General features: G+C 52.5%; 1 protein-coding gene across 5 annotated transcripts in view; it reads right to left on the bottom strand.

Moving 5' to 3' along the window:
• LOC138251737 (long-chain-fatty-acid--CoA ligase ACSBG2-like) overlaps positions 1-16,985 on the bottom strand; it is a 359,144-nt gene that overhangs the window by 156,861 nt on the left and 185,298 nt on the right. The gene's annotated exons all lie outside the window — the stretch shown is intronic.

The raw sequence follows: 16,985 nt of genomic DNA, 5'->3' as shown, positions 1-16,985 counted from the left end.
AGGATAACTGTGAGTTACTGCTTTTTTCACACAGTGTATGTTACGAGGAGAGCCGTGAGTTAGTGCTTTTCACAGTGTATGTTACAAGGATAGCCGTGAGTTACTGCTTTTCTCCACAGTGTATGTTATGAGGATAGCTGTGAGTTACTGCTTTTCTCACACAGTGTATGTTACGAGGATAGCCGTGAGTTAGTGCTTTTCTCACACAGTGTATGTTATGAGCATAGCCGTGAGTTAGTGCTTTTCTCACACAGTGTATGTTATGAGGATAGCCGTGAGTTAGTGCTTTTCTCACACAGTGTATGTTATGAGGATAACCGTGAGTTACTGCTTTTCTCACACAGTGTATGTTATGAGGATAGCTGTGAGTTACTGCTTTTCTCACACAGTATATGTTATGAGGATAGCTGTGAGTTACTGCTTTTCTCACACAGTGTATGTTACGAGGATAGCCGTGAGTTACTGCTTTTCTCACACAGTGTATGTTATGAACATAGCCGTGAGTTAGTGCTTTTCTCACACAGTGTATGTTATGAGGATATCCGCGAGTTACTGCTTTTCTCACATAGTGTATGTTACGAGGATAGCCGTGAGTTACTGCTTTTCTCACACAGTGTATGTTATGAGGATAGCTGTGAGTTACTGCTTTTTTCACACAGTGTATGTTACGAGGAGAGCCATGAGATAGTGCTTTTCACAGTGTATGTTACAAGGATAGCCGTGAGTTACTGCTTTTCTCACACAGTGTATGTTATGAGGATAGCTGTGAGTTACTGCTTTTCTCACACAGTGTACAGTATGTTACGAGGATAGCCGTGAGTTAGTGCTTTTCTCACACAGTGTATGTTACGAGGATAGCCGTGAGTTACTGCTTTTCTCACACAGTGTATGTTATGAGGATAGCCGTGAGTTACTGCTTTTCTCACACAGTGTATGTTACGAGGATAGCCGTGAGTTACTGCTTTTCTCACACAGTGTATGTTATGAGGATAGCCGTGAGTTAGTGCTTTTCTCACACAGTGTATGTTATGAGGATAGACGTGAGTTACTGCTTTTCTCACACAGTGTATGTTATGAGGATAGCCGTGAGTTACTGCTTTTCTCACATAGTGTATGCTATGAGGATAGCCGTGAGTTGCTGCTTTTCTTATGAGGATAGCCGTGAGTTACTGCTTTTCTCACACAGTGTATGTTATGAGGATAGACGTAAGTTACTGCTTTTCTCACATAGTGTATGCTATTAGGATAGCCGTGAGTTGCTGCTTTTCTTATGAGGATAGCCGTGAGTTACTGCGTTTCTCACACAGTGTATGGTATGAGGATAGCCGTGAGTTACTGCTTTCCTCACACATTGTATGTTACGAGGATAGCCGGAGTTACTGCTTTTCTCACATAGTGTATGTTACGAGGATAGCCGGAGTTACTGCTTTTCTCTCACAGTGTATGTTATGAGGATAGCCGCGAGTTACTGCTTTTCTCACACAGTGTATGTTACGAGGATAGCCGCGAGTTACTGCTTTTCTCACATAGTGTATGTTACGAGGATAGCCGTGAGTTACTGCTTTTCTCACACAGTGTATGTTATGAGGATAGCTGTGAGTTACTGCTTTTCTCACACAGTGTATGTTACGAGGAGAGCCGTGAGTTAGTGCTTTTCACAGGGTATGTTACGAGGAGAGCCGTGAGTTAGTGCTTTTCACAGTGTATGTTACGAGGATAGCCGTGAATTACTGCTTTTCTCACACAGTGTATATTACGAGGATAGCCGTGAGTTACTGCTTTTCTCACACAGTGTATGTTATGAGGATAGCCGCGAGTTACTGCTTTTCTCACATAGTGTATGTGACGAGGATAGCCGTGAGTTACTGCTTTTCTCACATAGTGTATGTTACGAGGATAGCCATGAGTTACTGCTTTTCTCACACAATGTATGTTATGAGCATAGCCGTGAGTTAGTGCTTTTCTCACACAGTGTATGTTATGAGGAGAGCCGTGAGTTACTGCTTTTCTCACACAGTGTGTGTTATGAGCATAGCCGTGAGTTACTGCTTTTCTCACACAGTGTATATTACGAGGATAGCCGTGAGTTACTGCTTTTCTCACATAGTGTATGTTACGAGGATAGCCGTGAGTTACTGCTTTTCTCACATAGTGTATGTTACGAGGATAGCCGTGAGTTACTGCTTTTCTCACATAGTGTATGTTACGAGGATAGCCGTGAGTTACTGCTTTTCTCACACAGTGTATGTTATGAGCATAGCCGTGAGTTAGTGCTTTTCTCACACAGTGTATGTTATGAGGAGAGCCGTGAGTTACTGCTTTTCTCACACAGTGTATGTTATGAGCATAGCCGTGAGTTACTGCTTCTCTCACACAGTGTATGTTATGAGGATAGACGTGAGTTACTGCTTTTCTCACACAGTGTATGTTATGAGGATAGCCGTGAGTTACTGCTTTTCTCACATAGTGTATGCTATGAGGATAGCCGTGAGTTGCTGCTTTTCTTATGAGGATAGCCGTGAGTTACTGCTTTTCTCACACACTGTATGTTATGAGGATAGACGTGAGTTACTGCTTTTCTCACACAGTGTATGTTATGAGGATAGCCGTGAGTTACTGCTTTTCTCACATAGTGTATGCAATGAGGATAGCCGTGAGTTGCTGCTTTTCTTATGAGGATAGCCGTGAGTTACTGCTTTTCTCACACAGTGTATGTTATGAGGATAGACGTAAGTTACTGCTTTTCTCACAATGTGTATGCTATGAGGATAGCCGTGAGTTGCTGCTTTTCTTATGAGGATAGCCGTGAGTTACTGCGTTTCTCACACAGTGTATGTTACGAGGATAGCCGTGGGTTACTGCTTTCCTCACACATTGTATGTTACGAGGATAGCCGGAGTTACTGCTTTTCTCACATAGTGTATGTTACGAGGATAGCCGGAGTTACTGCTTTTCTCTCACAGTGTATGTTATGAGGATAGCCGCGAGTTACTGCTTTTCTCACACAGTGTATGTTACGAGGATAGCCGCGAGTTACTGCTTTTCTCACATAGTGTATGTTACGAGGATAGCCGTGAGTTACTGCTTTTCTCACACAGTGTATGTTATGAGGATAGCTGTGAGTTACTGCTTTTCTCGGAACAGTGTATGTTACGAGGAGAGCCGTGAGTTAGTGCTTTTCACAGTGTATGTTGCGAGGATAGCCGTGAGTTACTGCTTTTCTCACACAGTGTATGTGACGAGGATAGCCTGAATTACTGCTTTTCTCACACAGTGTATGTGACGAGGATAGCCGTGAGTTACTGCTTTTCTCACATAGTGTATGTGACAAGGATAGCCGTGAGTTACTGCTTTTCTCACACAGTGTATGTTATGAGGATAGCTGTGAGTTACTGCTTTTCTCACACAGTGTATGTTACGAGGATAGCCGTGAGTTAGTGCTTTTCTCACACAGTGTATGTTACGAGGATAGCAGTCAGTTAGTGCTTTTCTCACACAGTGTATGTGACAAGGATAGCCGTGAGTTACTGCTTTTCTCACACAGTGTATGTTACGAGGATAGCCGTGAGTTACTGCTTTTCTCACACAGTGCATGTTACGAGGATAGCCGCGAGTTACTGCTTTTCTCACACAGTGTATATTACGAGGATAGACGTGAGTTACTGCTTTTCTCACACAGTGTATGTTACGAGGATAGCCGTGAGTTACTGCTTTTCTCACATAGTGTATGTCACGAGGATAGCCGTTAGTTACTGCTTTTCTCACACAGTGTATATTATGAGGATAACCGTGAGTTACTGCTTTTCTCACACAGTGTATGTTATGAGGATAGGTGTGAGTTACTGCTTTTCTCACATAGTGTGTGTTACGAGGATAGCTGTGAGTTACTGCTTTTCACAGTGTATGTTACGAGGATAGCCGCGAGTTACTGCTTTTCTCACACAGTGTATGTTCGAGGATAGCCATGAGTTACTGCTTTTCTCACACAGTGTATGTTATGAGGATAACCGTGAGTTACTGCTTTTCTCACACAGTGTATGTTACGAGGAGAGCCGTGAGTTAGTGCTTTTCACAGTGTATGTTACGAGGATAGCCGTGATTTACTGCTTTTCTCACACAGTGTATGTTACAAGGATAGCCGTGAGTTACTGCTTTTCTCACACAGTGTATGTTATGAGGATAGCCGTGAGTTACTGCTTTTCTCACATAGTGTATGCTATGAGGATAGCCGTGAGTTGCTGCTTTTCTTATGAAGATAGCCGTGAGTTACTGCTTCTCTCACACAGTGTATGTTATGAGGATAGACGTGAGTTGCTGCTTTTCTCATATAGTGTATGTTATGAGGATAGCTGTGAGTTACTGCTTTTCTCACACAGTGTATGTTACGAGGAGAGCCGTGAGTTAGTGCTTTTCACAGTGTATGTTACGAGGATAGCTGTGAGTTACTGCTTTTCTCACACAGTGTATGTTATGAGGATAGCCGTGAGTTACTGCTTTTCTCACACAGTGTATGTTATGAGGATAACCGTGAGTTACTGCTTTTCTCACACAGTGTATGTTACGAGGATAGCCGTGAGTTACTGCTTTTCTCACACAGTGTATGTTACGAGGATAGCCGTGAGTTACTGCTTTTCTCACACAGTGTATGTTACGAGGATAGCCGTGAGTTACTGCTTTTCTCACACAGTGTATGTTATGAGGATAGCCGTGAGTTACTGCTTTTCTCACACAGTGTATGTTACGAGGATAGCCGTGAGTTACTGCTTTTCTCACATAGTGTATGTTACGAGGATAGCCGTGAGTTACTGCTTTTCTCACACAGTGTATGTTATGAGGATAGCCGTGAGTTACTGCTTTTCTCACACAGTGTATGTTACGAGGATAGCCGTGAGTTACTGCTTTTCTCACACAGTGTATGTTACGAGGATAGCCGTGAGTTACTGCTTTTCTCACACAGTGTGTGTTATGAGCATAGCCGTGAGTTACTGCTTTTCTCACACAGTGTATGTTACGAGGATAGCCGTGAGTTACTGCTTTTCTCACATAGTGTATGTTACGAGGATAGCCGTGAGTTACTGCTTTTCTCACATAGTGTATGTGACGAGGAGAGCCGTGAGTTAGTGCTTTTCTCACACAGTGTATGTTACGAGGATAGCCGTGAGTTACTGCTTTTCTCACATAGTGTATGTTACGAGGATAGCCGTGAGTTACTGCTTCTCTCACACAGTGTATGCTATGAGGATAGCCGTGAGTTGCTGCTTTTCTTATGAGGATAGCCGTGAGTTACTGCTTCTCTCACACTGTGTATGTTACGAGGAGAGCCGTGAGTTACTGCGTTTCTCACACTGTGTATGTTATGAGGATAGCTGTGAGTTACTGCGTTTCTCACACAGTGTATGTTACGAGGATAGCCGTGAGTTACTGCTTTTCTCACACAGTGTATGTTACGAGGATATCCGTGAGTTAATGCTTTTCTCACAGTGTATGTTATGAGTTTTGCTGTGAGTTGCTGCTTTCCTCACACAGAGGAGGTCCGGTCTGTTCACTTGCGGCAGGTCTGTTGCACGCTGCACCCGGCGCTCACCTGGGGGTGGAGGGCGCTTTGTTGAAGTAACGGGGGTTTAAACCCACTGGCAGTGGGGCTGAACTCTTTGTGTGTCCAGGAGATTTCATGCAACAATACAAATAGGAAGGTAACTCTGGTCAGTATTGGGGAGCGGGAGGCAGATCAGCGTTTTGTCTAGTGACAAAAAACATGACCCGCGCATATTCACAAAACGGTATTTTATGAGGATTAGCTGCGAGTTACATCTTTACACTAGGCTAGCCCCTGCCATTTCCGGTGCTTTGGAATTTGAGGTTCTTGTTGCTGAAATGGGTGTAATTTCAGCTACTTACATGTTTCCCTCATCTTCATCGCTTGATTTTATTCCCGAGAAAGTGATACTCATAGTCCTCGAATGTCACTCATAGCGATCTGAAACCCTTGCAGCTATACTGGCAGCGCTGCAACACCATACAGGCACTAATACAGAGCTATACATAAAGCAATAACAACAGAGCCTGATAGGGACTCATTCATCTGCTCATTATCAATTAACCCGATTTCCGTGTCTGCGCCCCCTTTGGGAAGAGGGGGGTCCAGCGAGGCGGCAGGAATCGGAGGTTGTGAGCCACAATAAATATGAAAAAATTACGTGGTTTACATATTGTAGCCAAGGCATTGGTTACAAAACCAAAAGGTGTGATGTTCAATGATTAACGCCAATGGGCCAATATTCTTGTAAACATTATTGACGACACTATGTTTGCATTTATGCCATGTTGGCCAGAGTTTTCTGAAACCACGGCAGGCAGTATGATGCTACTGAATGCATGCATAAGGTAACCCTGCAGCCTGTTGATGAGGTGCTGTCAGGTACCCTTGGCTGCTGAACTGGTTTTTTTCGTCAGGCCCCTCCCAGAATGCCAGGAATGTGTGCGGGTTAAGAGGTTTCGGTGGGAAATTCCCCCCCTGTGGATCTGCATGTATAATTACAGGTTTACTGATGAACCCTTCTGTCTGCAGCGCCTGGGTTACAGGAAAGTTCTGCCATCAGGGCTCTGAGTGACATGGCTGAGGTGTGTGCTGCAGGCAGAGGACACAACCTGAGGCTGCTCGCGTGTGGCCTGCTGGGGGGGGGAGGGGCGGTGGTGACGCGTGCAGAGAGAGAGAGAGAGAGAGTGAACCCATACATAGGGTCCCCTGTGCTGCCCCTGAAGTCTGAGTCGTCTGGGCTCCCCGGGGGCTCCGTTTCTCCTTCAATCACAGATGCTTACCTACATTACACAAGTGTCTCTTGTGCTGTCTGGTGCCTGCACTCAGGCCTGCAGGCGGTGCACAAGTGTCCTTTGCTGCCTGGTGCCTGCACATGACTGCACGCAGGCCTGCAGGCGGTGTACAAGTGTCCTTTGCTGCCTGGTGCCTGCACATGACTGCACTCAGGCCTGCTGGCGGTGCACAAGTGTCGTTGTGCTGCCTGGTGCCTGCACATGACTGCATACAGGCCTGCAGGCGGTGCACAAGTGTCCTTTGCAGCCTGGTGCCTGCACATGTATGCACTCAGGCCTGCTGGCGGTGCACAAGTGTCGTTGTGCTGCCTGGTGCCTGCACATGACTGCACTCAGGCCTGCAGGAGATGCACACGTGTCCTTTGCTGCCTGGTGCCTGCACTCAGGTCTGCAGGCGGTGCACAAGTGTCCTTTGCTGCCTGGTGCCTGCACTCAGGCCTGCAGGCGGTGCACAAGTGTCCTTTGCTGCCTGGTGCCTGCACGTGACTGCACTTAGGCCTGCAGGCGATGCACAAGTGTCCTTGCGTTGCCTGGTGCCTGCACATGACTGCACTCAGGTGTGCTGGCAGTGCACAAGTGTCCTTTGCTGCCTGGTGCCTGCACACGACTGCACTCAGGCCTGCAGGCGGTGCACAAGTGTCTCTTGTGCTGCCTGGTGCCTGCATATGACTGCATACAGGCCTGCTGGCGGTGCACACGTGTCCTTTGCTGCCTGGTGCCTGCACGCGACTGCACTCAGGCCTGCAGGCGGTGCACAAGTGTCCCTGCGCTGCCTGGTGCCTGCACATGACTGCACTCAGGCCTGCTGGCGGTGCACAAGTGTCCTTTACTGCCTGGGGCCTGCACATGACTGCACTCAGGCCTGCAGGCGGTGCACAAGTGTCTCTTGTGCTGCCTGGTGCCTGCACATGACTGCACACAGGCCTGCTGGCGGTGCACACGTGTCCTTTGCTGCCTGGTGCCTGCACGTGACTCCATACAGGCCTGCTAGCGGTGCACAAGTGTCCTTGCGCTGCCTGGTGCCTGCACATGACTGCACTCAGGCCTGCAGGCAGTGCACAAGCATTCCTTATGCTGCCTGCTGCCTGGTGCCTGCACATGAATGCACTCAGGCCTGCAGGTGGTGCACAAGTGTTCTTTGCACTGCCTGGTGCCTGCACGTGACTGCACTCAGGCCTGCAGGTGGTGCACAAGTGTTCTTTGCACTGCCTGGTGCCTGCACGTGACTGCACTCAGGCCTGCTGAGGGTGCACAAGTGTCTCTTGTGCTGTCCGGTGCCTGCACAAGACAGCACTCAGGCCTACTCGTGGTGCACAAGTGTCCTTTGCTGCCTGGTGCCTGCACATGACTGCATACAGGCCTGCTGGCTGTGCACAAGAATCCCTTGTGCTGCCTGGTGCCTGCACATGACTGCACACAGGCCTGCATGTGGTGCACAAGAGTCCCTTGTGCTGTCTGGTGCCTGCACATGACTGCACTCAGGCCTGCTGGCGGTGCACAAGTGTCCTTTGCTGCCTGGTGCCTGCACATGACTGCACTCAGGCCTCCTGGTGGTGCACAAGTGTCCCTTGCTGCCTGGTGCCTGCACATGACTGCACACATGCCTGCAGGCAGTGCACAAGTGTCCTTGCGCTGCCTGGTGCCTGCACATGACTGCACTCAGGCGTCCTGGTGGTGCACAAGAGTCCCTTGCTGCCTGCTGCCTGCACATGACTGCACACAGACCTGCAGGCAGTGCACAAAGTGTCCTTGCGCTGCCTGGTGCCTGCACATGACTGCACACTGGCCTGCAGGTGGTGCACAAGTGTCCTTTGCTGCCTGGTGCCTGCACATGACTGCACTCAGGCCTCCTGGTGGTGCACAAGTGTCCCTTGCTGTCTGGTACCTGCACATGACTGCACTCAGGCCTGCTGGCGGTGCACAAGTGTCCTTTGCTGCCTGGTGCCTGCACATGACTGCACTCAGGCCTCCTGGTGGTGCACAAGTGTCCCTTGCTGCCTGGTGCCTGCACATGACTGCACACAGGCCTGCTGGCGGTGCACAAGTGTCCTTTGCTGCCTGGTGCCTGCACATAACTGCACTCAGGCATGCTGGCAGTGCACATGTGTCCTTGCGTTGCCTGGTGCCTGCACATGACTGCACTCAGGCCTGCTGGCAGTGCGCAAGTGTCCTTTGCTGCCTGGTGCCTGCATGTGACTGCACTCAGGCCTGCAGGCGGTGCACAAGTGTCTCTTGTGCTGCCTGGTGCCTGCACATGACTGCATACAGGCCTGCTGGCGGTGCACACGTGTCCTTTGCTGCCTGGTGCCTGCACGCGACTGCACTCAGGCCTGCAGGCTGTGCACAAGTGTCCCTGCGCTGCCTGGTGCCTGCACATGACTGCACTCAGGCCTGCTGGCGGTGCACAAGTGTCCTTTACTGCCTGGGGCCTGCACATGACTGCACTCAGGCCTGCAGGCGGTGCACAAGTGTCTCTTGTGCTGCCTGGTGCCTGCACATGACTGCACACAGGCCTGCTGGCGGTGCACACGTGTCCTTTGCTGCCTGGTGCCTGCACGTGACTCCATACAGGCCTGCTAGCAGTGCACAAGTGTCCTTGCGCTGCCTGGTGCCTGCACATGACTGCACTCATGCCTGCAGGCAGTGCACAAGCATTCCTTATGCTGCCTGGTGCCTGCACATGAATGCACTCAGGCCTGCAGGTGGTGCACAAGTGTTCTTTGCACTGCCTGGTGCCTGCATGTGACTGCACTCAGGCCTGCAGGTGGTGCACAAGTGTTCTTTGCACTGCCTGGTGCCTGCACGTGACTGCACTCAGGCCTGCTGACGGTGCACAAGTGTCTCTTGTGCTGTCCGGTGCCTGCACAAGACAGCACTCAGGCCTGCTCGTGGTGCACAAGTGTCCTTTGCTGCCTGGTGCCTGCACATGACTGCATACAGGCCTGCTGGCGGTGCACAAGAATCCCTTGTGCTGCCTGGTGCCTGCACATGACTGCACACAGGCCTGCATGTGGTGCACAAGAGTCCCTTGTGCTGTCTGGTGCCTGCACATGACTGCACTCAGGCCTGCTGGCGGTGCACAAGTGTCCTTTGCTGCCTGGTGCCTGCACATGACTGCACTCAGGCCTCCTGGTGGTGCACAAGTGTCCCTTGCTGCCTGGTGCCTGCACATGACTGCACACAGGCCTGCAGGCAGTGCACAAGTGTCCTTGCGCTGCCTGGTGCCTGCACATGACTGCACTCAGGCGTCCTGGTGGTGCACAAGAGTCCCTTGCTGCCTGGTGCCTGCACATGACTGCACACAGGCCTGCAGGCAGTGCACAAGTGTCCTTGCGCTGCCTGGTGCCTGCACATGACTGCACACTGGCCTGCAGGTGGTGCACAAGTGTCCTTTGCTGCCTGGTGCCTGCACATGACTGCACTCAGGCCTCCTGGTGGTGCACAAGTGTCCCTTGCTGTCTGGTGCCTGCACATGACTTCACTCAGGCCTGCTGGCGGTGCACAAGTGTCCTTTGCTGCCTGGTGCCTGCACATGACTGCACTCCGGCCTCCTGATGGTGCACAAGTGTCCCTTGCTGCCTGGTGCCTGCACATGACTGCACACAGGCCTGCAGGCAGTGCAGAAGTGTCCTTGCGCTGCCTGGTGCCTGCACATGACTGCACTCAGGCCTCCTGGTGGTGCACAAGAGTCCCTTGCTGCCTGGTGCCTGCACATGACTGCACACAGGCCTGCAGGCAGTGCACAAGTGTCCTTGCGCTGCCTGGTGCCTGCACATGACTGCACACTGGCCTGCAGGCGGTGCACAAGTGTCCTTTGCTGCCTGGTGCCTGCACATGACTGCACTCAGGCCTCCTGTTGGTGCACAAGCATTCCTTGTGCTGCCTGGTGCCTGCACATGACTGCACACAGGCCTGCTGACGGTGCATAAGTGTCCTCTGCTGCCTGGTGCCTGCACATGACTGCACTCAGGCCTGCTGGCAGTGCACAAGTGTCCTTTACTGCCTGGTGCCTGCACATGTATGCACTCACGCCCACTGGGGGTGCACAAGTGTCCTTTGCTGCTTGGGGCCTGCACGTGATTGCACTCAGGCCTCCTGGTGGTGCACAAGCATTCCTTTTGCTGCCTGGTGCCTGCACATGACTGCACACAGGCCTGCTGGCGGTGCACAAGTGTCCTTTGCTGCCTGGTGCCTGCAAGTGACTGCACTAAGGCCTTCTGGCGATGCACAAGTGTTGTTGTGCTGCCTAGTGCGTGCACATCACTGCACTCAGGCCTGCTGGTGGTGCACAAGTGTCTTTTGCTGCCTGGTGCCTGCAAGTGACTGCACTCAGGCCTGCTGGGGGTGCACAAGTGTTGTTGTGCTGCCTGGTGCGTGCACATGACTGCACTCAGGCCTGCTGGCGGTGCACAAGTGTTCTTTGCACTGCCTGGTGCCTGCACATGAGTGCACACATGCCTGCTGGTGATACTGCTGGCGGTACACAAGTGTCTTTTCTGCTGCCTGCTACCTTCACTTTACTGCACGCAGGCCTGCTGGCGGTGCACAAGTGTCCTTTGCTGCCTGGTGCCTGCACATGACTGCACACAGGCCTGCTGGCGGTGCACAAGTGTCCTTTGCTGCCTGGTGCCTGCACATGACTGCACACAGGCCTGCTGGCGGTGCACAAGTGTCCTTTGCTGCCTGGTGCCTGCACATAACTGCACTCAGGCATGCATGCAGTGCATATGTGTCCTTGCGCTGCCTGGTGCCTGCACATGACTGCACACAGGCCTGCAGGCGGTGCACAAGTGTCCTTTGCTGCCTGGTGCCTGCACATGTATGCACTCAGGCCCGCTGGGGGAGCACAAGTGTCCTTTGCTGCCTGGGGCCTGCACATGACTGCACTCAGGCCTGCTGGGGGTGCACAAGTGTTGTTGTGCTGCCTGGTGCCTGCACATGACTGCACACAGGCCTGCTGGCGGTGCACAAGTGTCCTTTGCTGCCTGGTGCCTGCACATAACTGCACTCAGGCATGCTGGCAGTGCACATGTGTCCTTGCGCTGCCTGGTGCCTGCACATGACTGCACACAGGCCTGCAGGCGGTTCACAAGTGTCCTTTGCTGCCTGGTGCCTGCACAGAACTGCACTCAGGCATGCTGGCAGTGCACATGTGTCCTTGCGCTGCCTGGTGCCTGCACATGACTGCACACAGGCCTGCAGGTGGTGCACAAGTGTCCTTTGCTGCCTGGTGCCTGCACATAACTGCACTCAGGCATGCTGGCAGTGCACAAGAGTCCCTTGTTCTGCCTTGTTCCTGCACATGACTGCACTCAGGCCTGCTCGTGGTGCACAAGTGTCCTTTGCTGCCTGGTGCCTGCACATGACTGCACACACACCTGCTGGTGATACTGCTGGCGGTACACAAGAGTCTTTTCTGCTGCCTGCTACCTTCACTTGACTGCACGCAGGCCTACTGGCGGTGAACAAGTGTCCTTTGCTGCCTGGTGCCTGCACATGACTGCACACAGGCCTGCTGGTGGTACACAAGTGTTCTTTGCACTGCCTGGTGCCTGCACATGACTGCACTCAGGCCTTCTGGCGATGCACAAGTGTTCTTTGCTGCCTGGTGCCTGCACATGACTGCACACAGGCCTGCTGGTGGTGCACAAGAGTCCCTTGTGCTGCCTGGTGCCTGCACATGGTCGCCCACATGCCTGCTGGCGGTACACAAGTGTCCTAGTGCTGCCTGGTGCCTGCAAGTGACTGCACTAAGGCCTTCTGGCGATGCACAAGTGTCCTTTGCTGCCTGGTGCCTGCAAGTGACTGCACTAAGGCCTTCTGGTGATGCACAAGTGTTGTTGTGCTGCCTGGTGCGTGCACATGACTGCACTCAGGCCTGCTGGCGGTGCACAAGTGTTCTTTGGACTGCCTGGTGCCTGCACATGAGTGCACACATGCCTGCTGGTGATACTGCTGGCGGTGCACAAGTGTCTTTTCTGCTGCCTGCTACCTTCACTTTACTGCACGCAGGCCTACTGGTGGTGCAAAAGTGTCCCTTGCTGCCTGGTGCGTGCACATGACTGCACTAAGGCCTTCTGGCGGTGCACAAGTGTCTCTTGTGCTGTCTGGTGCCTGCACATGACTGCACACAGGTGAACAGGCAGTGCACAAGTGTCCTTGTGCTGCCTGGTGCCTGCAAGTGACTGCACTAAGGCCTTCTGGCGATGCACAAGTGTCCTTTGCCGCCTGGTGCCTGCACATGACTGCACACAGGCCTGCTGGCGGTGCACAAGAGTCCCTTGTGCTGCCTGGTGCCGGCACATGACTGCACGCAGGCCTGCTGGTGGTGCACAAGAGTCCCTTGTGCTGCCTGGTGCCTGCACATGGTCGCCCACACGCCTACTGGCGGTTCACAAGTGTCCTAGTGCTGCCTGGTGCCTGCACATGACTGCACACAGGCATTCTGTCGGTGCACAAGTGTTGTTGTGCTGCCTGGTGCGTGCACATGACTGCACTCAGGCCTGCTCGTGGTGCACAAGTGTCCTTTGCTGCCTGGTGCCTGCACATGACTGCACACACACCTGCTGGTGATACTGCTGGCGGTACACAAGAGTCTTTTCTGCTGCCTGCTACCTTCACTTGACTGCACGCAGGCCTACTGGCGGTGAACAAGTGTCCTTTGCTGCCTGGTGCCTGCACATGACTGCACACAGGCCTGCTGGTGGTACACAAGTGTTCTTTGCACTGCCTGGTGCCTGCACATGACTGCACTCAGGCCTTCTGGCGATGCACAAGTGTTCTTTGCTGCCTGGTGCCTGCACATGACTGCACACAGGCCTGCTGGCGGTGCACAAGAGTCCCTTGTGCTGCCTGGTGCCTGCACATGGTCGCCCACATGCCTGCTGGCGGTACACAAGTGTCCTAGTGCTGCCTGGTGCCTGCAAGTGACTGCACTAAGGCCTTCTGGCGATGCACAAGTGTCCTTTGCTGCCTGGTGCCTGCAAGTGACTGCACTAAGGCCTTCTGGTGATGCACAAGTGTTGTTGTGCTGCCTGGTGCGTGCACATGACTGCACTCAGGCCTGCTGGCGGTGCACAAGTGTTCTTTGGACTGCCTGGTGCCTGCACATGAGTGCACACATGCCTGCTGGTGATACTGCTGGCGGTGCACAAGTGTCTTTTCTGCTGCCTGCTACCTTCACTTTACTGCACGCAGGCCTACTGGTGGTGCAAAAGTGTCCCTTGCTGCCTGGTGCGTGCACATGACTGCACTAAGGCCTTCTGGCGGTGCACAAGTGTCTCTTGTGCTGTCTGGTGCCTGCACATGACTGCACACAGGTGAACAGGCAGTGCACAAGTGTCCTTGTGCTGCCTGGTGCCTGCAAGTGACTGCACTAAGGCCTTCTGGCGATGCACAAGTGTCCTTTGCCGCCTGGTGCCTGCACATGACTGCACACAGGCCTGCTGGCGGTGCACAAGAGTCCCTTGTGCTGCCTGGTGCCGGCACATGACTGCACGCAGGCCTGCTGGTGGTGCACAAGAGTCCCTTGTGCTGCCTGGTGCCTGCACATGGTCGCCCACACGCCTACTGGCGGTTCACAAGTGTCCTAGTGCTGCCTGGTGCCTGCACATGACTGCACACAGGCATTCTGTCGGTGCACAAGTGTTGTTGTGCTGCCTGGTGCGTGCACATGACTGCACTCAGGCCTGCTCGTGGTGCACACGTGTTCTTTGCTGCCTGGTGCCTGCACATGACTGCACACACACCTGCTGGTGATACTGCTGGTGGTGCACAAGTGTCTTTTCTGCTGCCTGCTACCTTCACTTGACTGCACGCAGGCCTACTGGCGGTGCACAAGTGTCCCTTGCTGTCTGGTGCCTGCACATGACTGCACACGGGCCTGCTGGCGGTGCACAAGAGTCCCTTGTGCTGCCTGGTGCCTGCATATGACTGCACTCAGGCCTGCTGGCGGAGCACAAGTGTCTCTTGTGCTGTCTGGTGCCTGCACATGACTGCACTCAGGCCAGCAGAAGGTGCACACGTGTCCTTGTGCTGCCTGGTGCCTGCACATTGTTATTGGCGGTGCACAAGTGTTCTTTGCACTGCCTGGTGCCTGCACATGACTGCACTCAGGCCTGCAGGCGGTGCACAAGTGTTCTTTGCAGTTCCTGGTGCTGGCACGTGACTGCACTCAGGCCTGCTGGCAGTGCACAAGTGTCTCTTGTGCTGTCTGGTGCCTGCACATGACTGCACTCAGGCCTGCAGGCGGTGCACAAGTGTCACTTGTGCTGTCTGGTGCCTGCACAAGACTGCACACAGGCCTTCTGGTGGTGCACAAGTATCTCTTGTGCTGCCTGGTGCCTGCACATGACTGCACTCAGGCCTGCAGGCGGTGCACAAGTGTTCTGCCTGGTGCCTGCACATGGTCGCCCACAGTCCTACTGGCAATGGTTAAACAGCCAGAACATTAACCCGATGTGCTGTAGTCCTCCTGGCTTGGCAGGTTGCAGGGGTTTGGTCAGGCTCCATCTGGGTCACCAGGCCTGTCGTTATCCCGCTCTTGAGTCATCTACAGCGCTGCGTCGGAACTGGCTCGCGTGGCGCTATGCAAGGGCCAGGGTCACACCTCCACAGTGAGGGGGTGGGCAGCCTCCGTAGATCGCCCCCATGAGGTGGGCTCACACACCTTCTCACTAGAGCATTATAAGCACTCCTCCCTTACCTTGAGCTCTCAGAACAGGGCTTCAAGCGCCAAGGAGAGAACAGAGCCCTTCTAGGCACTCTTAATCTGTACACTAGGCTTCCCCGGAACTCAGACCCATGACAGATCATCTTAATTTTAAGAAAACTTAAAAAATAGGCTCTTCAAGAATGAAATGTGACGCTTGTAACTATTTGAATGATGTAATGGTCTGAGCGCTAAGAAACCCTTCGGCGTTACTCTAGGCTCTAGAAAATGTCGTTATTGTATTCTGCCAAGAGCCTGAAAAATGCGAGAATTATCTACATGGAAGAGCCTCAGTGATACCAACAGTCATGACTCACAAAACAGATGCCCACAAATCCCCCTGCAAGGCACACCACATGCCCCTACACCACAGAAACAGAGGCGGGGCCCCCACAGCTCCCTGCTGTCCCTGGGGGGACGCTTATATGTGTGAGCCCCACTCAGCCCCCCCAACTGGACAACTCAAGACACAGGTCACCCCGGTAAGTGCCCCCTCTAGCCCAACAGTGACCATGAAACATAGCAGGGACCCGCAGAGTAAATTAAAACTGACAGATACTTACAACTATAATATGCGTGCCTGTCTCTCACAGCGCCTCCTGCATCACACTTCTAAGCGCTGCAACCCAAGACAAGGTGAGAGCGCCTCTCAGGTCGCTGGTGTAAGACCCCCTCTCCCCCCAGGGACTATTAATGAAAAAATACATCCTGCCAGCCACGCACTCCCCGCAAGGGTAGCGCCCTATCCGTCCAGAAAGGCGCTTCGGCGCTCCAAGTAGAGGTATGAAGTGCTGTGTAAAGGCTGTAATCAGGGCCGACCTTAGCGCTGGAGAGAATGTTTGTTGGCGCCCCCAATGACCACCCCCGCAGGGATCTACCACCCTTTACAGAGCCCCTCAAGTCTACATAAACCAATCTCTCGCAGGCGCATCTAATTCGTTTTGTAGCGCCACTTATTCCAGTGTAGGGTGTCACAGCACTTTACATTACTCAGAGGCAACCAATCATACGCGGAGACATCCGTTTATAAGAAATGTTACATAGGACAGAGGGGTTCCAGGTGTAGGGGTCACAGGTCATCCATACTGGGAGGCGGTATATATTATGAGTGCTTGGTCTGAGCAGCACAAAGTGTAACACGTGGTTCTACCCAATTAAACCGATTTTGCAACATTAGGACAATGAACCACTTGGGGGAGGAAGGGGGTTTATTACTCTCTAATCTGTACCTTGCAGTATGTATGCACCTCTTTGATGACAGTTAATAGGTCACTGTTCTGTTTTAGGATTTTAACTTATAAACTATAAGTAACAAAAGGATATCTCTGACGAAAGCAGTGACCCGCTGACCTGTTATATGACTTTGTGACGTGCATGGTACATGGGCTTTGCAGGAAGGAAATTAACCCCCTGCACTATCTTAAAACCTCCCCTGGAGAAAACG

This window comes from Pleurodeles waltl, chromosome 1_2 (genome assembly GCF_031143425.1).
Source record: "Pleurodeles waltl isolate 20211129_DDA chromosome 1_2, aPleWal1.hap1.20221129, whole genome shotgun sequence".
Classification (NCBI taxonomy): Eukaryota; Metazoa; Chordata; class Amphibia; order Caudata; family Salamandridae; genus Pleurodeles; species Pleurodeles waltl.
Note: the sequence above shows the minus strand (reverse complement) of the source record. Positions and strands in the feature narration are given on the sequence as shown.